This window comes from Mustelus asterias, chromosome 20 (assembly GCF_964213995.1).
Source record: "Mustelus asterias chromosome 20, sMusAst1.hap1.1, whole genome shotgun sequence".
NCBI lineage: Eukaryota > Metazoa > Chordata > Chondrichthyes > Carcharhiniformes > Triakidae > Mustelus > Mustelus asterias.
Window position 1 is genome coordinate 21536273 of NC_135820.1, and position 23206 is coordinate 21559478.

At 46.3% G+C, this 23206-nt stretch overlaps 1 protein-coding gene across 1 annotated transcript in view; it reads left to right on the forward strand.

Moving 5' to 3' along the window:
• Positions 1-23206, forward strand: part of wfdc2 (WAP four-disulfide core domain 2) — a 130353-nt gene that overhangs the window by 11395 nt on the left and 95752 nt on the right. The gene's annotated exons all lie outside the window — the stretch shown is intronic.

Here is a 23206-nt window from a genome sequence, read left to right on the forward strand (position 1 = left end):
AGTGAGTGTTAGTGAGATATCCTGAGGAGTAATAGTGAGTGTCAGTGAGATAAACTGAGAGTAATAGTGGGTGTCAGTGAGATGGACCAAGAGTAATAGTGAGAATCAGTAAGATAGACCGAGAGTAATAGTGAGTATCAGTGAGATAGAGTTAGAGCAATAGCGAGTGTAAATAAGATACAGTGAGAGTAATAGTGAGTGTCAGTGAGATACAGTGAGAGTAATAGTGAGTATCAGTGAGATAGAGTGAGAGTAATAGTGAGTGTCAGTGAGATAGACTGAGAGCAATAGTGAGTGTCAGTGAGATAGTGAGAGTAATAGTGAGTGTCAGGGATATAGAGTGAGGGTAATAGTGAGTGTCAGTGAGATAGTGAGAGTAATAGTGAGTGTCAGTGAGATAGTGAGAGTAATAGTGAGTGTCAGGGATATAGAGTGAGGGTAATAGTGAGTGTCAGTGAGATAGTGAGAGTAATAGTGAGTGTCAGGGATATAGAGTGAGGGTAATAGTGAGTGTCAGTGAGATAGTGAGAGTAATAGTGAGTGTTAGTGAGATAGACTGAGAGTAATAGTGAGTGTCAGTGAGATAGTGAGAGTAATAGTGAGTGTTAGTGAGATAAACTGAGAGTAATAGTGGGTGTCAGTGAGATGGACCGAGAGTAATAGTGAGTGTCAGTAAGATAGACCGAGAGTAATAGTGAGTATCAGTGAGATACGGTGAGAGTAATAGTGAGTGTCCACGAAATACAGCGACAGTAATAGCAAGTGTCAGTGAGATAGAGTGAGAGTGACAGTAATTGATTACCAGTGGGGCACAGTTGGTAACAGTGAGATATGTTGGGAATAAATGTGAGTGTCAGTGATAGACAGTAACAGGGAGACACAGCTAGATACAGTGAGAATAACAGGAAGCAGCATAGAACATAGAACATTACAGCGCAGTACAGGCCCTTCGGCCCTTGATGTTGCGCCGACCTGTGAAACCAATCTAAAGCCCATCTAACCTACACTATTCCAATATCATCCATATGTTTATCCAATGACCATTTAAATGCCCTTAATGTTGACGAGTCCACTACTGCTGCAGGCAGGGCATTCCACGCCCTTACTACTCTCTGAGTAAAGAATCTACCTCTGACATCTGTCCCATATCTATCACCCCTCAATTTAAAGCTATGTCCCCTCGTGCTAGCCATCAACCTCCGAGGAAAAAGGTCTCACTGTCCACCCTATCTAATCCTCTGATCATCTTGTATGCCTCTATTAAGTCACCTCTTAACCTTCTTCTCTCTAACGAAAACAGTCTCAAGTCCCTCAGCCTTTCCTCATAAGACCTTCCCACCATACCAGGCAACATCCTGGTAAATCTCCTCTGCACCCTTTCCAATGCTTCCACATCCTTCCTATAATGCGGTGACCAGAACTGTACGCAATACTCCAAATGCGGCCGCACCAGAGTTTTGTACAGCTGCAATATAACCTCATGGCTCCGAAACTCAACCCCTCTACCAATAAAAGCTAACACACCGTACACCTTCTTAACAATCCTATCAACCTGGGTGCCAACTTTAAGGGATTTATGCACTATCACCCAGATCACTCTGTTCATCCACACTACCAAGTATCTTACCATTAGCCCAGTACTCTGTATTCCTGTCTCTCCTTCCAAAGTGAATCACCTCACACTTTTCCGCATTAAACTCCATTTGCCATCTCTCAGCCCAGCTCTGCAGCTTATCTATGTCCCTCTGTAACCTGCAACATCCTTCCGCAGTGCCCACAACTCCACCGACTTTAGTGTCATCCGCAAATTTACTAACCCATTCTTCTACGCCCTCATCCAGGTCATTTATAAAAATGACAAACAGCAGTGGCCCCAAAACAGATCCTTGTGGTACACCACTAGTAACTGAACTCCAGGATGAACATTTCCCATCAACCACCACCCTCTGTTTCCTTACAGCTAGCCAATTCCTTGTCCAAACCACTAAATCACTCTCAATCCCATGCCTCCGTATTTTCTGTAATAGCCTACCGTAGGGAACCTTATCAAATGCTTTACTGAAATCAATATACACCACATCAACTGCTTTACCCTCATCCACCTCTTTGGTCACCTTCTCAAAGAACTCAATAAGGTTTTGAGGCACGACCTACCCTTCACAAAACCGTGTTGACTATCCCTAATCAAATTATTCCTTTCTAGATGATTATAAATCCTATCTCTTATAATCCTTTCCAAAACTTTGCCCACAACAGAAGTAAGGCTCACTGGTCTATAATTACCAGGGTTGTCCCTACTCCCCTTCTTGAACATTTGTTATCCTCCAGTCTTCTGGCACTATTCCTGTAGATAATGACGACATAAAAATCAAAGCCAAAGGCTCTGCAATCTCCTCCCTAGCCTCCCAGAGAATCCTAGGATAAATCTCATCCGGCCCAGGGGACTTATCTATTTTCACACTTTCCAGAATTGCTAACACCTCCTCCTTATGAACCTCAATCCCGTCTAGTCTAATAGCCTGTATCTCAGTATTCTCCTCGACAACATTGCCTTTTCCCTGTGTGAATACTGACGAAAAATATTAATTTAGCGCCTCTCCTATCTCTTCGGACTCCACGCACAACTTCCCAGACTACTGTCCTTGACTAGCCCTTATCTTACCCGAGTCATTCTTTTATTCCTGACATACCTATAGAAAGCTTTAGGGTTTTCCTTGATCCTACCTGCCAAAGACTTCTCATGTCCCCTCCTGGCTCTTCTTAGCTCTCTCTTTAGGTCCTTCCTGGCTAACTTGTAATTCTCAAGCGCCCTAACTGAGCCTTCATGTCTCATCTATACATAAGTCTCCTTCTTCCGCTTCACAAGATATTTAACATGGTAATGCACTGAGATAAAAGAAGACCAGGAAAACTCACATCAAAATCAACAGTGACGGGGATGAATTACTCAAGGAAACGGCAATCTATTACAATGATAGTGCCGGAGTAACAGAGAGTATTATTGATTCACAGACACATACTCAGAGACTAAAGGCAATTGGTATTGATTTACACAGAGAATGAGGAATATTATCGAGCAGCAGAGTATAAGATCGGTTATTCTCGATGTAAAGAGAATAATTGCGATTAGTATTGAAGTACACAGAGAATAACATTATTGCAGAAGTACACTGAGAGCAACAGGGATTATTATTGAGGGACACAGTGTAACAGGGATTATTATTAAGGGACACAGAGTAACAGGGATTAATATTGAGGGACACAGAGTAACAGGGATTAATATTGAGGGACACAGAGTAACAGGGATTAATACTGAGGGACACAGAGTAACAGGGATTATTATTGAGGGACACAGAGTAACAGGGATTAGTATTGAGGGAGACAGAGTAACAGGGATTAGTATTGAGGTGCACAGAGAGTAACTGGGATTCGTATTCAGGTACACAGAGAGTAATAGGGATTAGTGTTGAGGGACACAGAGGGCCTTACCAAAACTTCACGCCCGTTTTTGGGCGCGAAATCGCGGTAAGGTTGGGCGTCGGGCCTATACTGCGATCTGCACCCGATTCTGAGCAGATTGTGGCTTTACCGACACCCGATTTGGGCACGGGTCTGGTGCATGCCAGACAGATTACTCTTCCCTGCAGGTGCGAGAGAGCGGGAGAGATGGCTGTGGCTGGTAGTGAACCAGTGATGGTGCCAGGAGGGATCGGCCGCAGACAGGCAGCGGAACCCCCCCCGACCAGAGGATGAGATGTCACACCCCCTCCCCTCCCACCCCCCCCCAGAGGATGAGACGTCACACCCCCTCCCCTCCCACCTCCCCCAAGGGGATGATTGGTCATACCCCCACCCCGCCCCCCCCCCCCCCCCCCCCCCCCAGCTTTCTGCTGTTTTTTCGCGCCCGGGCGCGCTGTCAGAATTTTTTCAAACTGCACACGTGCAGTTCAGATCTCCGATCGGTCCGCCAGCGCTAAGCCCCACACACAGCGCGGATCGGGGCGGAGCCGGCAAAACGCGTATGGGCTCCGCTGGAAAGAGGATTCCAGGCGCGGATATATTTGACGCCCAGATCCGGCACTTAGACTCAAAATGGTAAAATTCCCCCCAGAGAGTAACAGTGTTAAGGTACAGAGAGAGTAACAGTATTGAGCAAATGGGAATATATCAAGAGCGGTAGATGAAGTGAGAGATCTTGGTGTACAAGTACACAGGTCCCTAAAGGCAGCAGTTCATGTAGACATGGTGGTAAAGAAGGTATATCAAATGCTGACTTTCATTAGCAGGGGTATGAAATATAAAAGTGACGATATGATGTTGGAATTGTATAAAACACTAGAGGCCACAACTGGAGTATTGTGTGCAGTTCTGGTCACCATATTACAGGAAGGATATAATTGATCTGGAGAAAGTGCAGAGGAGATTTACCAAAATGTTGCCAGAACTGGAAAATTGCAATTGTGAAGATATAGCGATTTGATTTATTATTGTCACATGTATCGGTATACAGTGAAAAATATTGTTTCTTGCGTGCTACACAGATGAAACATATCATACATAGAGAAAGAAGGAGAGAGTGCAGAATATAGTGTTACAGTCATAGCTAGGGTGCAGAGAAAGACCAACTTAATATGAGGTAGGTCCATTCAAAAGTCTGAAGCAGCAGGGAAGCTGTTCTTGAGTTGGTTGGTATGTGTCTTCAGACTTTTGTATCTTTTTCCCAACAGAAGGTGGAAGCGAGAGTGCATGGGGTCCTTGATTACGCTGGCTGCTTTTCTGAGGCAGTGGGAAATGCAGACAGAGTCAATGGATGGGGGGCTGGTTTGCGTGATGGACTGGGCTTCGTTCAGGACCCTTTGTAGTTTTTTGTAGTCTTGGACAGAGCAGGAGCCATACCAAGATATGATACAACCAGAAAGATTGAGCTATATAAGTCGTGGTGAAATTTCCTCACACTGAAAATGATGCTGAGGGCCTCCTTCTTGCGTTGTGTGCATCTCGTCTCTGCACTGGTTAGAGAGCATAGAGTGAAGATAATCAGCGTCTCCTCTCTATTGGGTAGGGTGTGTGACAGCACTGCACCAATTCCATAAGGTGAAGCATCGCACGCCAATTGCAAAGGTTGAAGTGAACCAAGACATCCGACCTCTGACCTGCCTGTGAGATATGCTTATTCACATCCTGATTCCATTTCCAAGATTGGCCCTTACATAGAAGATTACATAATGGCATCAAAATGGTCACCAAATTTGGAAGAAATTTGCCATAATAATTCATCAGACGCAGGAAAGACCTTACCTGAGATACATTAGTAGGCCGAGGAGCTGCCATGATTGTCCCCATTTTCTTTGGTGCCTTGTCGATGATGTGCCATAAGTATTCTATCAAGTTCTGGAAGAAGTCAGGGTTTTCTGTGCTTGTAGACATTTTAGGGTCTCAAGACTCTAAGTGCTCTTCCTCTACGGAGCCAGTGATCAAGATATCATCAAGGTAGCATTGTAACCATTTGAGTTCACTTATAATTTCGTCCATAGACCTCTGAAATAATGCTGACGTGCTCCAAAAGAGGAGCCTTTTATAGTGAAACAAACCCCAAAGAGTCACTATGGACATAAGAAGTTTGGATTCAGCAGCCACTCCCATCTGCAGGTAGGCCTGTGACAGATCCACCTTTGTGAATGTTTGTTCACATGCCAGGCCACTGAATAGATCTTTGATCAAGGGCATTGGGTAGTTACTGGATTCAGATTGATCTGTCGTGTTTTAAAATGGGTATGATCGGAGTTGCCCAACCACTTGTCGTCACTGGTTCGAGTTCACTGGTGTCCACCAGCGTCAACAGTTTGGCTTCTACTTTCAGACAGATGGCATACAGAACAAGCGTGCCCTAAGCCTTCTTGACCTTCTCCACCTGCGCTTCCGCTTTCAGTTGTGTAGTTTGGGAGGAGTATTGCTAGAAAAGGTGGTAATATGTGGAATTCAGGGTGAGAAGAGTAGTGTTACAAGGTGAGGTTGGAGAGTCCAGTGAAAAGTGGTGAAGTGGCAGTAGGAGTAGTAGAGAAATGATCTTGTCCAGGAATACAGTTTATCTTGGGTAACGATATAGTTGGATCACAGGTGGGAGTGATGCCTACTGTGGTTGAAAAGCCAGTAGAGAATCAAACAACTGAGTTGTTGAAGGATGCATATCCTAGGATTTTTCCTGATTGTGTAGTAACACGGTCACAAAGTCACCGGTTAAGACAGGTGGAGAAATCAATGAGTGAAGATAACAAAGTTGAAGTTCAATTATCAGAAATGATTTTTAATCAGATGATTAGAAAAGAACAAGAACAGGTGGAGGATGAGGTGGATATTTTTAGTTCAGGAAAGTTGGCAGAGTTACAACAGGAAGATATAGAAATAAAACAGTTGTATTAGAGAGCATACACGGAAGAGGAATCTGAGTCTATACCAGAATGTTATTACTTTAAAAATTCAGGTGGATGAACAGTGGGCAGAAGTTTATCAAGTGGTATTGCCGGTAGGGTAGAGAAAGGAGGTGTTGCGAGTAGCGCATGAGGTACCAGTACGAGGTCACTTGGGAGTAAGGAAAACTCAAGCTAAAATTAAAAAAACATTTTTATTGGCCTGGACTGCATAAAGATGTAGTTAAATTTTGTTGGTCATGTCAAGTGATAGGGAAACCTCAAGCAGTGATAAAACCAGCACCCTTAATACCCATTCCAGCATTTGAGCAACCATTTACAAGGGTTTTAACTGATTGCATAGGACCCCTCCCTAAGACGAAAAGTGGGAATCAATGTCTATTGACTGTAATGGGTGTGTCTACTAGGTTTCTAGAGGTCATTCCATCACGTAATGTTACAGCTAAAAGGATTGTAGATGAATTACTTCAATTTTTTACCAGATATGGACGACCCACAGAAATACAATCAGATCAAGGATCAAATTTTACCTCAAAGTTATTCAAGGAGCTTATGGATAAATTACGAACTAAACAATTTAAATCAACTGCATATCATCCAGAATCGTGTATCATCCAGTGCGTTAGAATGATGGCATCAAACTTTAAAGCCAATGTTATTGTCAAGATTAAGATGTGGAGATGCCGGCGTTGGACTGGGGTAAACACAGTAAGAAGTCTAACAACACCAGGTTAAAGTCCAACAACACCAGGTTAAAGTCCAACAGGTTTATTTGGTAGCAAAAGCCACTCGCTTTCAGAACAAGCTGTCCCTTCGTCAGAACTCCCACCCACCTGACGAAGGAACAGCCTGTTCCGAAAGCTAGTGGCTTTTGCTACCAAATAAACCTGTTGGACTTTAACCTGGTGTTGTTCGGCTTCTTACATTGTCAAGATTATCCAGAGGATTGGGATAAAGGATTTGTACTCTTTGCAATTAGGAATGTACCTAATGAGTCAACCAAATTCAGTCCATTTGAATTGATTTTTGGTTATGAGGTAAGGGGACCACTTAAACTGATTAAAGAGAAATTAGTGAGTGAGCATTCGAAGACTACATTAGCGGACTATATGTCAAACTTTAGGGAAAGGTTGATTAGAGCAGGTGAATTGGTTCGACAACATTTAAAAATAGCACAGCACGTGATGAAACAGGAAGCAGATAAGAAATTAAAAACTCATAGTTTTGCTAGTGGGAATAAAGTCTTAGTATTGCTATCATTGGAAGCTGAGCCTTTAAAAGCAAGGTTTAGTGGGCCTTATCAAATTCAAAGGAATAGTAAGAAGTCTCACAACACCAGGTTAAAGTCCAACAGGTTTATTTGGAATCACAAGGCCCCTGTTCCTTCATCAGGTTCGTCGATATGTGAGATCTTCTTGGAGATCCTCTCCACTTTGATGCTAGCCATAATGGTAGCCATCGATGGTCGCCATGATGTTGAGATGCCGGGGTTGGACTGGAGTGGGCACAGTAAGAAGGCTCACAGCACCAGGTTAAACCTTTTGGACTTTAATCCGGTGTGGTGAGACTCCTTACTGTGCCATCTATATTGGAAGGAAATTGAGTGAGGTGAATTATTTGATAAGAACACCAGATAGAAGGAAAACTCACAGAGTATGTCATGTGAAAATGCTTAAAAGGTATTTTTACAGGTAAGGAGATCAGGAGAAGGAGGTTTTAGTGGTTATAAATCAGAGGGAAAAACCAAATCCAGATAACTCTGAATTTGACATCCTCAAATTAAATTGGATAAAGACGGTATTAAAAATTGGGATAAATTATTGAGTTACCTTCCAGAGGAAAATCAAACTGGCTTGAACGAGTTATTAATATCACATGGACAAGTATGTGGGAATACACTGGAAAGTACTAAGATAATTGCGAGTGAGACAGCTGTGGGAAATGCTGTTCCAATTAAACAATATCCTTGCAAACATGACCTTTTCAAGTTGGCACAGGTTCAGATGGAAACACTGATGTTTACTCAGTCTGAGATGCAGCAGTCGAAAGTTTCAATCAATCATAGGTGAAAAAGCAAAACCAGTTAATGGACAATGATGTGAACAAAGAAAGTGAGCAGGTGTGGAGACAGACTCAAGACAAATTGACTGTTTTGGAACATGTTCCTGAGTTGTTCAAATTGCCTGAACATAAATTGTAGGATCATCAAAAATAGCTCATCATTTGTGTAAAGGAAAGAATAGATGAATCAACAGTCATGTGTGACCTCAGAAAGGAGATTGAGAAGCGGAAGTATTGTACTGTGGATGAAAGGAAAGGACAACAAAGTGGAATCAGGCTGTTTGCTAAAATTGTACCATCATCTAAAATGAACTGCTGGCATAATGATTCTGTAAGAAGTTTAACAACACCAGGTTAAAGTCCAACAGGTTTATTTGGTAGCAAAAGCCACACAAGCTTTCGGAGCTGCAAGCCCCTTCTTCAGGCGAGTGGGAATTCTGTTCACAAACAGAGCATATAAAGACACAGACTCAATTTACATGAATAATGGTTGGAATGCGAATACTTACAACTAATCAAGTCTTTAAGAAACAAAACAATGTGAGTGGAGAGAGCATCAAGACAGGCTAAAAAGATGTGTATTGTCGCCAGACAAGACAGCCAGTGAAACTCTGTGGGGGTTACAGATAGTGTGCCATGAATCCAACATCCCGGTTGAGGCCGTCCTCGTGTGTGCGGAACTTGGCTATCAGTTTCTGCTCAGCGACTCTGCGCCGTCGTGTGTCGCGAAGGCCGCCTTGGAGAACGCTTACCCGAATATCAGAGGCCGAATGCCCGTGACCGCTGAAGTGCTCCCCAACAGGAAGAGAACAGTCTTGCCTGGTGATTGTCGAGCGGTGTTCATTCATCCGTTGTCGCAGCGTCTGCATAGTTTCCCCAATGTACCATGCCTCGGGACATCCTTTCTTGCAGCGTATCAGGTAGACAACGTTGGCCGAGTTGCAAGAGTAGGTACCGTGTACCTGGTGGATGGTGTTCTCACGTGAGATGATGGCATCTGTGTCGATGATCCGGCACGTCTTGCAGAGGTTGCTGTGGCAGGGTTGTGTGGTGTCATGGTCACTGTTCTCCTGAAGGCTGGGTAGTTTGCTGCGGACAATGGTCTGTTTGAGGTTGTGCAGTTGTTTGAAGGCAAGAAGTGGGGGTGTGGGGATGGCCTTGGCGAGATGTTCGTCTTCATCAATGACATTCATGTAAATTGAGTTTGTGTCTTTATATGCCCTGTTTGTGAACAGAATTCCCACTCACCTGAAGAAGGGGCTTGCAGCTCCGAAAGCTTGTGTGGCTTTTGCTACCAAATAAACCTGTTGGACTTTAACCTGGTGTTGTTAAACTTCTTACTGTGTTTACCCCAGTCCAACGCCGGCATCTCCACATCATAATGATTCTGTACAGTGTGCAGAGATGTGGGATGGTATTTTACCATTTTTTGCCTAAGTGCTGGGCAGATTTGAAACTGGGAGAGTTTCAATGTCCAACTTTTGGGTGTTTTTAGGCCCCCCCCCCATACGCACTCTGCCTGAATGATTCTGAGTGAGCCTGTTGCTCACTGCAGGAGCCTGTGGGTGGGGCTTAATGCGCCCAAAATCCTGCAGATGGAGGTAGTGTGCATGTGCAGGCCTCTGAAGCTGCACATGCACATTAGCAGAAACAGGGGCCTGACAGACAAGAAAGAGCTGTCAGGCCCCTGTTATTGCAGGCAGCCTGAAGCAGCACTCCCCCTGCAATAGCGGGGGGCCACAGCCCAAGATCCAGCCCCCGCCGACCCTCTCCCCCCCTCCACTGCCCAGACCGATTGCGGACACCCCTTCCCCCACCGATTGCAGCCCTACTCCCTCCCCCCAATGATCACTGCAGAGTGGCAGTGGGTCCCCTCTCCCTCCCTCCTCCCACCCATCGCTGCAGAGCGGTAGCAGGCCCCCTCCCCATTAGCCCCACCCCCACTGACTCATCCCCCCACTGGCCCCTCCCGCCCTCAGGTGCCCAGTGGATATTGCCCAAGTGCCAGACTGGTGTTGCCCAGCTGCCAGGGTGGCACCCCCAGACTGGCACTGTCCAAGGGCACCCCTTGCCTTTGCCCACCTTGGGGGGCCTCAATGGCCTCCAGTTCCACCAATGAGGCCAATTCGACTGCTCCCCATTCATGGGGAGTATGTCACTTCCCCGCTGGCGAGAACCTTTCCCGGCAAGATCATAAAGGGGGCGAGCCTGGGCGACAGAGTGCCAGGCTTGCTAATGACATGTAAATGCTTCTTTAAATAGATTTAAATCTGCCTCTTGCCCATTTCTGGTGAAAGGTTGACCGTGCCGGAAATCCGGCACTCATAAAATGGCATAATTTTTGCAAAAACCGGCGCAAATCACACTAATCGCTTTACGTCCCACTTTACGACCACATCGTGCCAGAACATGGGTGCAATGCGATGGTAAAATTGCCGCCGTCGATGCCCAGTGAAACAGCACTGTGCACAGCAGGTGTTTGAATAAATTATAGTGGTTATCACAGCAGCGTAACTGCCAAAGTGATCTTTGGAACCATGGTAGAAATGGGTTCTGACATCCAGGAAGACAATCTGCTGTGTGTCTTTGCCAAGAGTGTGCAGAAAGTGATGGTGCAGATAGAGAGCAAATAAAGGAATCAAACTAATTCAGCAGGAGGATGGGATTCTGAATTGTAGCTCCAGTGTACAGGAGGTTGAGAGTAGTGAAGTGAGGAATAAGGTTTCAAGGTCGGAGAGGTGGCAGATGGAGTTTAATCCGGATAAATGCGAAGTGATGCATTTTGGAAGAAACAATGTAGGGAGGAGTTATACAATAAATGGCAGAGTCATCAGGAGTATAGAAACACAGAGGGACCAAGGTGTGCAAGTCCACAAATCCTTGAAGGTGGCAACACAGGTGGAGAAGGTGGTGAAGAAGGCATATGGTATGCTTGCCTTTATAGGACGGGGTATAGAGTATAAAAGCTGGAGTCTGATGATGCAGCTGTATAGAACGCTGGTTAGGCCACATTTGGAGTACTGCGTCCAGTTCTGGTCGCCGCACTACCAGAAGGACGTGGAGGCGTTAGAGAGAGTGCAGAGAAGGTTTACCAGGATGTTGCCTGGTATGGAGGGTCTTAGCTATGAGGAGAGATTGGGTAGACTGGGCTTGTTCTCCCTGGAAAGACGGAGAATGAGGGGAGATCTAATAGAGGTGTACAAGATTATGAAGGGGATAGATAGGGTGAACAGTGGGAAACTTTTTCCCAGGTCGGAGGTGACGATCACGAGGGGTCACGGGCTCAAGCTGAGAGGGGCGAAGTATAACTCAGATATCAGAGGGACGTTTTTTACACAGAGGGTGGTGGGGGCCTGGAATGCGCTGCCAAGTAGGGTGGTGGAGGCAGGCACGCTGACATCGTTTAAGACTTACCTGGATAGTCACATGAGCAGCCTGGGAATGGAGGGATACAAACGATTGGTCTAGTTGGACCAAGGAGCGGCACAGGCTTGGAGGGCCGAAGGGCCTGTTTCCTGTGCTGTACTGTTCTTTGTTCTTTGTTGTTTGTCGCAGGAGTGTACTGGCAGGCAGGAAGGTGGTTTGAAGTGTGTCTACTTCAACGCCAGGAGCATCCGGAATAAGGTGGGTGAGCTTGCAGCATGGATTGGGACCTGGGATTTCGATGTTGTGGCCATTTCGGAGACATGGATAGAGCAGGGACAGGAATGGTGGTTGCAGGTTCCGGGGTTCAGATGTTTCAGTAAGATCATGGAAGGTGGTAAAAAAGGGGGAGGTGTGGCATTGTTAGTCAAGGACAGTATTACGGTGGCAGAAAGGACGTTTGATGAGGACTCGTCCACTGAGGTAGTATAGGCTGAGGTGAGAAACAGGAAAGGAGAGGTCACCCTGTTGGGAGTTTTCTATAGGCCTCCGAAAAGTTCCAGAGATGTAGAGGAAAGGATTCCAAAGGTGATTCTGGACAGGAGCGAAAGTAACAGGGTAGTGGTTATGGGGGACTTTAACTTTACAAATATTGACTGGAAACGCTATAATTCGAGTACTTTAGAGGGGTCATTTTTTGTCCAATGTGTGCAGGAGGGTTTCCTGACACAGTATGTAGACAGACCAACAAGAAGCGAGGTCACATTAGATTACGACCACAATTCGGTTACGTTTATTTTAGCGATGGAAAAGGATAGGTATATACCGCAGGGCAAGAGTTATAGCTGGGGGAAAGGAAATTATGATGCGATTAGGTGAGATTTAGGATGCATAGGATAGGGAAGGAATCTGCAGGGGATGGGCACAATTGAAATGTGGAGCTTGTTCAAGGAACAGCTACTGCGTGTCCTTGATAAGTATGTACCTGTCAGGCAGGGAGGAAGTGGTCGAGCGAGGGAATCGTGGTTTACTAAAGAAGTTGAATCTCTTGTGAAGAGGAAGGAGACTTATGTAAAGATGAGACATGAAGGCTCAGTTAGGGCGCTTGAGAATTACAAGTTAGCCAGGAAGGACCTAAAGAGAGAGCTAAGAAGAGCCAGGAGGGGACATGAGAAGTCTTTGGCAGGTAGGATCAAGGAAAACCCTAAAGCTTTCTATCGGTATGTCAGGAATAAAAGAATGACTAGGGTAAGATTAGGGCCAGTCAAGGACAGTAGTGGGAAGTTGTGCGTGGAGTCCGAAGAGATAGGAGAGGCGCTAAATGAATATTTTTCATCAGTATTCACACAGGAAAAAGACAATGTTGTCGAAGAGAATACTGCGATACAGGCTATTGGACTAGACGGGATTGAGGTTCATAAGGAGGAGGTGTTAGCAATTCTGGAAAGTGTGAAAATAGATAAGTCCCCTGGGCCAGATGGGATTTATCCTAGGATTCTCTGGAAGGCTAGGGAGGAGATTGCAGAGCCTTTGGCTTTGATCTTTATGTCGTCATTGTCTACAGGAATAGTGCCAGAAGACTGGAGGATAGCAAGTGTTGTCCCCTTGTTCAAGAAGGGGAGTAGAGACAATCCTGGTAATTATAGACCAGTGAGCCTCACTTCTGTTGTGGGCAAAGTTTTGGAAAGGATTATAAGAGATAGGATTTATAATAATCTAGAAAGGAACAATTTGATTAGGGATAGTCAACATGGTTTTGTGAAGGGTAAGTCGTGCCTCACACACCTAATTGAGTTATTTGAGAAGGTGACCAAAGAGGTGGATGAGGGTAAAGCAGTTGATGTGGTGTATATGGATTTCAGTAAAGTGTTTGATAAGGTTCCCTACGGTAAGCTATTGCAGAAAATACGAACGCATGGGATTGAGGGTGATTTAGCGGTTTGGATCAGAAATTGGCAGCTGTAAGAAGACAGAGGGTGGTGGTTGATGGGAAATGTTCATCCTGGAGTTCAGTTACTAGTGGTGTACCGCAAGGATCTGTTTTGGGGCCACTGCTGTTTGTCATTTTTATAAATGACCTGGATGAGGACGTAGAAGGATGGGTTAGTAAATTTGTGGATGACACTAAAGTCAGTGGAGTTGTGGACAGTGCGGAAGGATGTTGCAGGTTACAGAGGGACATAGATAAGCTGCAGAGCTGGGCTGAGAGGTGGCAAATGGAGTTTAATGCAGAAAAGTGTGAGGTGATTCACTTTGGAAGGAGTGACAGGAATACAGAGTACTGGGCTAATGGTAAGATACTTGGTAGTGTGGATGAACAGAGGGATCTGGGTGTCCATGTGCATAGATCCCTGAAAGTTGGCACCCAGGTTGATAGGGTTGTTAAGAAGGCGTACGGTGTGTTAGCTTTTATTGGTAGAGGGATTGAGTTTTGGAGCCATGAGGTCATGTTGCAGCTGTACAAAACTCTGGTGCGGCCACACTTGGAGTATTGCGTACAGTTCTGGTCGCCGCATTATAGGAAGGATGTGGAAGCATTGGAAAGGGTGCAGAGGAGATTCACCAGGATGTTGCCTGGTATGGTGGGAAGGTCTTATGAGGAAAGGCTGAGGGACTTGAGGTTGTTTTCGTTAGAGAGAAGAAGGTTGAGAGGTGACTTAATAGAGGCATACAAGATGATCAGAGGGTTAGATAGGGTGGACAGTGAGAGCCTTTTTCCTCGGATGTTGATGGCTAGGATGAGGGAACATAGCTTTAAATTGAGGGGTGATAGATATAGGACAGATGTCAGAGGTAGGTTCTTTACTCAGAGAACAGTAAGGGCGTGGAATGCCCTGCCTGCAGCAGTAGTGGACTCACCAACATTAAGGGCATTTAAATGGTCATTAGATAAACATATGGATGATATTGGAATAGTGTAGGTTAGATGGGCTTTAGATTGGTTTCACAGGTCAGCGCAACATCGAGGGCTGAAGGGCCTGTACTGCGCTGTAATGTTCTATGTTCCATGAAGTGCTTATGATGTGGAGATGCCGGCGTTGGACTGGGGTGAACACAGTAAGAAGTCTCACAACACCAGGTTAAAGTCCAACAGGTTTATTTGGTAGCAAATACCATAAGCTTTCGGAGCGCTGCTCCTTCGTCAGATGGAGTGGAAATGTGCTCTCAAACAGGGCACAGAGACACAAAATCAAGTCACAGAATACTGATTAGAATGCGAATCCCTAAAGCCAGCCAGGTCTTAAAGGTACAGACAATGTGGGTGGAGGGAGCATTAAACACAGGTTAAAGAGATGTGTATTGTCTCCAGACAGAACAGCTAGTGAGATTACAGACTACAGACAGTTACCCACAGATCCGACCAAAGAACACACCCGTCAACTCAACACTCTGATCAAAACTGGGACGACGATGTTGTGGCCATTACGGAGACATGGGTAGAACAAGGACAGGAATGGTTGTTGGAAGTTCCGGGGTATAGATGTTTCAGTAAGTGTAGGGTAGCTGGTAAAAGAGGTGGAGGAGTAGCATTGTTAATCAAGGATAGTTTAACGGCTGCAGAAAGGCATTTCGAAGGGGATCTGCCTACAGAGGTAATATGGGCTGAGGTTAGGAATAGGAAAGGAGCGGTCACGTTGTTAGGAGTTTACTATAGGCCCCCACATAGTAAGAGATGTGGAGCAAGAAATTGCTATGCAGATTATGGATAGGTGTGGAGGTCACAGGGTAGTTGTCATGGGGGACTTTAACCTTCCAAATATCGATTGGAGCCTTTATAGGTCGAATAGTTTGGATGGGGCAGTTTTTGTGCAGTGTGTGCAGGAGGGTTTCCTGACACAATATGTGGATAAGCCAACAAGAGGTGGGGCCACATTGGATTTGGTAATGGGAAATGAACCGGGCCAAGTGTTGGATTTGGTTGTGGGAGAGCACATTGGAGATAGTGACCACAATTCGGTGTCTTTTGTTATTGCAATGGAGAGGGATAGGGCCGTACGGCAGGGCATAGTTTACAATTGGGGGAGAGGTAATTATGATGCAATCAGGCGGGAATTGGGAAGCATAGGATGGGAACAAAAATTGTCAGGGAAAGGCACTAATGAAAAGTGGAACTTTTTCAAGGAACAAATACTGCGTGTCCTTGATAGGTATGTCCCAGCCAGGCAGAGAGGAAATGGCCGAGTGAGGGAACCATGGTTCACAAAAGAGGTGGAATGTCGGTCAAGAGGAAGAAGGAAGCGTATGTAAGGTTGAGAAAACAAGGTTCAGTTGGCTCGATGGAGGGTTACAAGTTAGCAAGAAATGAGCTGAAAAAGGGGCTTAGGAGAGCTAAGAGGGGGCATGAGAAGTCCTTGGCGGGTCGGATCAAGGAAAACCCCAAGGCTTTATACTCTTATGTGAGGAATAAAAGAATGACCAGAGTGAGGTTGGGGCTGGTCAAGGACGGCAGTGGGAATTTGTGCATGGAGTCAGAAGAGATAGGAGAGGTGATGAATGAATACTTTTCTTCGGTGTTCACCAAGGAGAGGGGCCATGTTTTTGAGGAAGAGAGGGTGTCACAGGCTGATAGGCTGGAGGAAGTAGATGTTCGGAGGGAAGATGTACTAGCAATTTTGAATAAACTGAAAGTTGATAAGTCCCCTGGGCCTGATGAAATGTATCCTAGGAGTCTTTGGGAGGCAAGGGATGAGATAGCAGAGCCTTTGGCATTGATCTTTGCGTCCTCACTGTCCACGGGGGTGGTGCCAGAAGACTGGAGAGTGGCGAATGTGGTTCCTCTGTTTAAGAAAGGGAATAGAAATGACCCTGGTAATTATAGGCCGGTTAGTCTTACTTCGGTGGTCGGTAAGTTGATGGAAAAGGTCCTCAGGGATAGGATTTACGACCATTTAGAAAGATGCAGCTTAATCCGGGATAGTCAGCACGGGTTTGTGAAGGGCAAGTCTTGCCTCACAAATTTGATAGAATTTTTTGAGGAGGTAACTAAGTGTGTAGATGAAGGTAGTGCAGTTGATGTCATATACATGGATTTTAGTAAGGCGTTTGATAAAGTCCCCCATGGTCGGCTTATGAAGAAAGTAAGGATGTGTGGGATAGAGGGAAGTTTGGCTGATTGGATAGGTAACTGGCTATCTAACAGAAGACAGAGGGTGGTGGTGGATGGAAAATTTTCAGACTGGAAACCGGTTACCAGCAGAGTGCCACAGGGATCAGTGCTTGGTCCTCTGCTATTTGTCATTTTTATAAATGACTTGGAGGAGGGGGCTGAAGGGTGGATCAGTAAATTTGCTGATGACACCAAGATTGGTGGAGTAGTGGATGAGGTGGAGGGCTGTTGTAGGCTGCAAAGAGATATAGATAGGATACAGAGCTGGGCTGAAAAATGGCAAATGGAGTTTAACCCTGACAAATGCGAGGTGATTCATTTTGGTAGGACAAATTTAAATGTGGATTACAGGGTCAAAGGTAGGGTTCTGAAGAATGTGGAGGAACAGAGAGATCTTGGGGTTCATATCCATAGATCTCTGAAGGTTGCCACTCAAGTGGATAGAGCTGTGAAGAAGGCCTATAGTGTGTTGGCGTTCATTAACAGGGGGTTTGAGTTTAAGAGCCGTGGGGTTATGCTGCAACTGTACAGGACCTTGGTGAGACCACATTTGGAATATTGTGTGCAGTTCTGGTCACCTCACTATAAGAAGGATGTGGAGACACTGGAAAGAGTGCAAAGGAGATTTACCAGGATGCTGCCTGGTTATGAGGAAAGGTTGAGGGAACTTGAGCTTTTCTCTTTGGAGCGGAGGAGGTTGAGAGGAGACTTCATAGAAATCATAGAAACCCTACAGTGCAGAAGGAGGCCATTCGGCCCATCGAGTCTGCACCGACCACAATCCCACCCAGGCCCTACCCGCTAATCCCTTTTTTTTACCCGCTAATCCCTCTAACCTACGCATCCCAGGACTCTAAGGGGCAATTTTTAACCTGGCCAATCAACCTAACCCGCACATCTTTGGACTGTGGGAGGAAACCGGAGCACCCGGAGGAAACCCATGCAGACACGAGGAGAATGTGCAAACTCCACACAGACAGTGACCCGAGCCGGGAATCGAACCCGGGACCCTGGAGCTGTGAAGCAGCAGTGCTAACCACTGTGCTGCCGTGCCGCCACTACTTGATAGAGATTTATAAGATGATGAGGGGGATAGATAGAGTGAACGTTCAAAGACTATTTCCTCGGGTGAATGGAGTGGTAACGAGGGGGCATAACTATAGGGATCATGGTGGGAGATATAGGAAGGATGTCCGAGGTAGGTTTTTTACTCAGAGAGTGGTTGGGGTGTGGAATGGACTGCCTGCAGTGATAGTGGAGTCAGAAACTTTAGGAACATTTAAGAAGCTATTGGATAGGCACATGGAGTACTTTGGGATGATAGGGAGGAAATAGCTTGATTTGGGTTTCAGACAAAGCTCGGCACAACATCGTGGGCCGAAGGGCCTGTTCTGTGCTGTACTGTTCTATGTTCTATGTTCTTAAAACCTTTGATCTGGACCTTCAAAACACCCTCCGTGCTCTCATCCCACGTACTCCACGCGTTGGAAATCTCTACTGCCTCCCAAAGATACACGAGGCAAACACACCCGGCAGTCCCATCGTTTCAGGCAATGGAAACCTGTGCGAGAACCTCTCCGGCTATGTCGAGGGCATCTTGAAACCCATTGTACAAAGAACCCCCAGCTTTTGTCGCGACACTACGGACTTCCTACAGAAACTCAGCGCACATGGAGCAGTTGAACCAGGAGCACTCCTCATCACAATGGATGTCTCGGCACTCTACACCAGCATCCCCCACGATTGCTGCAACTGCCTCAGTACTCAATGCCGCCAACTGCCAGTTTCCAGATGCAATTTTACAACTCATCCGCTTCATCCTGGACCACAATGTCTTCACCTTCAACAACCAGTTCTTCATCCAGACACACGGAACAGCCATGGGGACCAAATTCGCACCTCAATATGCCAACATCTTCATGCACAGGTTCGAACAAGACTTCTTCACCGCACAGGACCTTCAACCGATGCTATACACTAGATACATCGGTGATATTTTCTTCCTTTGGAGTCATGGTGAGCAATCACTGAAACAACTATATGATGACATCAACAAGTTCCATCCCACCATCAGACTCACCATGGACTACTCTCCGGAATCGGTTGCATTCTTGGACACACGCATCTCCATTAAGGACGATCACCTCAGCACCTCACTGTACTGCAAGCCCACGGATAACCTCATGATGCTCCACTTCTCCAGCTTCCACCCTAAACACGTTAAAGAAGCCATCCCCTACGGACAAGCCCTCCGAATACACAGGATCTGCTCGGATGAGGAGGATCGCAACAGACACCTCCAGACGCTGAAAGACACCCTCATAAGAACAGGATATGGCGCTCGACTCATCGATCGACAGTTCCAACGCGCCACAGCGAAAAACCGCACCGACCTCCTCAGAAGACAAACACGGGACACGGTGGACAGAGTACCCTTCGTCGTCCAGTACTTCCCCGGAGCGGAGAAGCTACGGCATCTCCTCCGGAGCCTTCAACATGTCATTGATGAAGACGAACATCTCGCCAAGGCCATCCCCACACCCCCACTTCTTGCCTTCAAACAACCACGCAACCTCAAACAGACCATTGTCCGTAGCAAACTACCCAGCCTTCAGGAGAACAGTGACCACGACACCACACAACCCTGCCACAGCAATCTCTGCAAGACGTGCCGGATCATCGACACGGATGCCATCATCTCACGTGAGAACACCATCTACCAGGTACACGGTACCTACTCTTGCAACTCGGCCAACGTTGTCTACCTGATACGCTGCAGGAAAGGATGTCCCGAGGCATGGTATATTGGGGAAACCATGCAGACGCTACGACAACGGATGAATGAACACCGCTCGACAATCACCAGGCAAGACTGTTCTCTTCCTGTGGGGGAGCACTTCAGCAGTCACGGGCATTCAGCCTTGGATCTTCAGGTAAGCGTTCTCCAAGGTGGCCTTCACGACACACGACAGCGCAGAGTCGCTGAGCAGAAACTGATAGCCAAGTTCCGCACACATGAGGACGGCCTAAACCGGGATGTTGGATTTATGTCACATTATCAGTAACCCCCACAGCTTGCCTCCTGGGCTTGCAGAATCTCACTAGCTGTTCTGTCTGGAGACAATACATATCTCTTTAACCTGTGTTTAATGCTCCCTCCACCCACATTGTCTGTACCTTTAGACCTGGCTGGCTTTAGGGATTCGCATTCTAATCAGTATTCTGTAACTTGATTTTGTGTCTCTGTGCACTGTTTGAGAGCACATTTCCACTCCATCTGACGAAGGAGCAGCGCTCCGAAAGCTTATGGTATTTGCTACCAAATAAACCTGTTGGACTTTAACCTGGTGTTGTGAGACTTCTTACTATGAAGTGCTTGACAGAGGAGGAGCTAAGGTCAATGAACAAGAAAGGGGACAGAGATAAAATTACATTTCTGAATGTCCCTGACACGTCATGTGTTATCCTGCTAATCCTGCCTTGTTCAGTGAGGACATTACCAGAGCTAATTTTTCATTGCAACAACAAGCTGAGTTTAGACTTGGAATCAATGCAGGATTAAAGATTAAATGGGAATTTTGGAGAGGAAGCAGTTTGTCACAAATGTGATAAAAGAAGAAAGAATGTTTGATGGTGGAAGACAAGAACTGAAATGAACTATATTAGTGTCACGTTTGCATGTTTTAATTTTGTAAAATGTATGTATATTTACTCTCGAGTACCAGAATTGTGAAACGGAAAGGGTTTGAAACATCAAACCATCTTTGAAGGTTGATGGTTCATTATTTTCTTCAGGGGGAGAAAGGTATTTTTTAAATCTCGATCTCTGCAGCTCTCACAGCTTCAGTGTTTTCTTAGCTCACAGCCTCAGCTGATGTCATTTGTTACCGGCTTGACTGGAGATGTCCTTTTATTGCTACTTCAATAGCTTAAATGGAGTCTGCTTATTTTAACTCTTGGCTGTTTTATGATCCTGCAATGTTAGGAGTTCGGTCATGTGTTTTTGGTAAGTTTTTCCTTTCCAGTGAGTTTAAGCTTACATTTTCTGTTTGGCTGCAATTAGAGTTGAGTATTAGAAGGGGCAGCATGTTGAAAATAAGTCTCTCTCTCCCTGGTTTTTGGAAATTCTGCTGGTAAGGGGGGAAATCTGCTGTTGGTGGCTTGTTTAGAGTCCCTGGTGTTTTGGGAAGCTGTCCTGACTTCAGACTGTTCTGAGTCTATCCAGAGAACTGCAGACTTCATCCAACGGACCCAAGTCCAGTATTAAGTGAGCATTAGTCTGTGTTAAACCTGTGAAAAGGGTCTTTTGTGTACGGGATTGTTTTGAATGGAACACATTGGGTGTGGAAAGCCAGTAAAATTCCGCCCATCGATGGGCGGAGCGAGCCGGTAAAATCGCCCAAGAGCCGGGAAATCAGGATCATGCTGATTCCCTGCCTCTCACGAGCTTACGAGACCCGGATTTCCGGCATGGTCAGCCCCTCGCTGGAAACGGGTGAGAGGCTGAATAATTTATTTACATTTATTTAAACGCTGTTTTACATCTGCTTAGCGATGATCTGCTCAATCGTTCGGGCGATGATCTGTTCAATCGTTGGGGCGATGATCTGCTCAATCGTTCGGGCGATGATCTGTTCAATCGTTCGGGCGATGATCTGCTCAATCGTCCGGGCGATGATCTGCTCAATCGTTCGGGCGATGATCTGCTCAATCGTTCGGGCGATGATCTGTTCAATCGTTCGGGCGATGATCTGCTCAATCGTTCGGGCGATGATCTGCTCAATCGTTCGGGCGATGATCTGCTCAATCGTTCGGGCGATGATCTGCTCAATCGTTCGGGCGATGATCTGCTCAATCGTTCGGGCGATGATCTGCTCAATCGTTCGGGCGATGATCTGCTCAATCGTTGGGGCGGGCTCACTTGCTTTTATGGCCTTGCCGGGAGAGGTTCTCTCCAGCGAGGAAATACCTGCTCTCATCAACAGTTGTGTTGACCACACCGGTGGAACTGGAGGCCACTGAGGCCCCCTAGGGAGGCTGAGGGCAAGGTGGGGGTGTCCCTTGGGCAGTGCCAGACTGACAGTGTCACCCTGGCACATAGACAGTGCCAGCCTTGCACCTGGGCAATGCCCACTGGGCATCCTGGCACCATCTGCTGGGCAGTGCAAGGGGCTGGGGCCAGTAGGGAGGGGCTATTGGGGGGAGGGGGCCCACTGCCGTTCAGCAGTGATCAGTTGGGGGCGGGGGGGGGAGAGAGAGGTGGCCCGCTGCAGCGATCGGTGGGTGAACGTGGTGGATCCGCGATTGGCGGGGAATGGGGTGTCCGCAATTGGTCTGGGCAGCTGAGGTTGGGGGGGGGGGGGGGGGGGGGGTGGGTGGGGGGGAGGCGTCAGGAGGGGCTGCATCTTGGGCCATGGGCCCCGCGATTGCAGAGTTGGGGGGGAGCTGCTTCAGGCAGCTTGCAGTAGCAGAGGCCTGACAGCGTTCTCTTGTCTGTCAGACCCCTGCTAATGCACATGTGCAGCATCAGAAGCCTGCACATGCGCACTACCTGCCTCCTTCGGGCACGTTAAGACCTGCTCATCAGCTTCTGCAGCGCGAATCGGATGCATTCAAAATTTTGCACGCAGAGTGCAAAATTAAAAACGGGCCTAAAAATCGGATCTGAAACTCTCCCAGTTTCCAGTCCGCCCAGCACTTAGAATAAAAATGGTAAAATCGCCACCTTTGTCTGTCAGACCCTGCTACTGCTCATGTGCAAGTGCAGCATCAGAGGTCTGCATATGCACACTACCCGCCTCTACAGGCTGGCTGGCGAATCAAGCCCACCCACAGCCTCTAGTGGCTAAAAACTGGCCAACCACAAAAAAAAATCTTTCCAGAGACTAAGTGCATAAGAGTGGGTGTGAAGACTCGTCCAAAAAATGGGTCAGGAACTCTCCCATTTTTACGTTAGCTGGACACACATTAGATATATTTGTTAATTATAGTGGTTGTTTTGTTTCTTGTTTGCAATTGATAAGAATTCTTGCTAATTTTCTTACTGTACATGTTAACTATATTCTAAAATAAACTTTGTTTGATAAAAGCTCCCTAGTGGGTCATTTGAATCATATCTGAAGTGAAACAAATTAGGCTTATCCTAGCCAAATTCAAGATGCAAAACTTATGATTCAGGCGGACTCCATAAAACACTTTGGAATCGCTGACCTGAACCATAACAACAGAGTAACAGGGGTTAGTATTG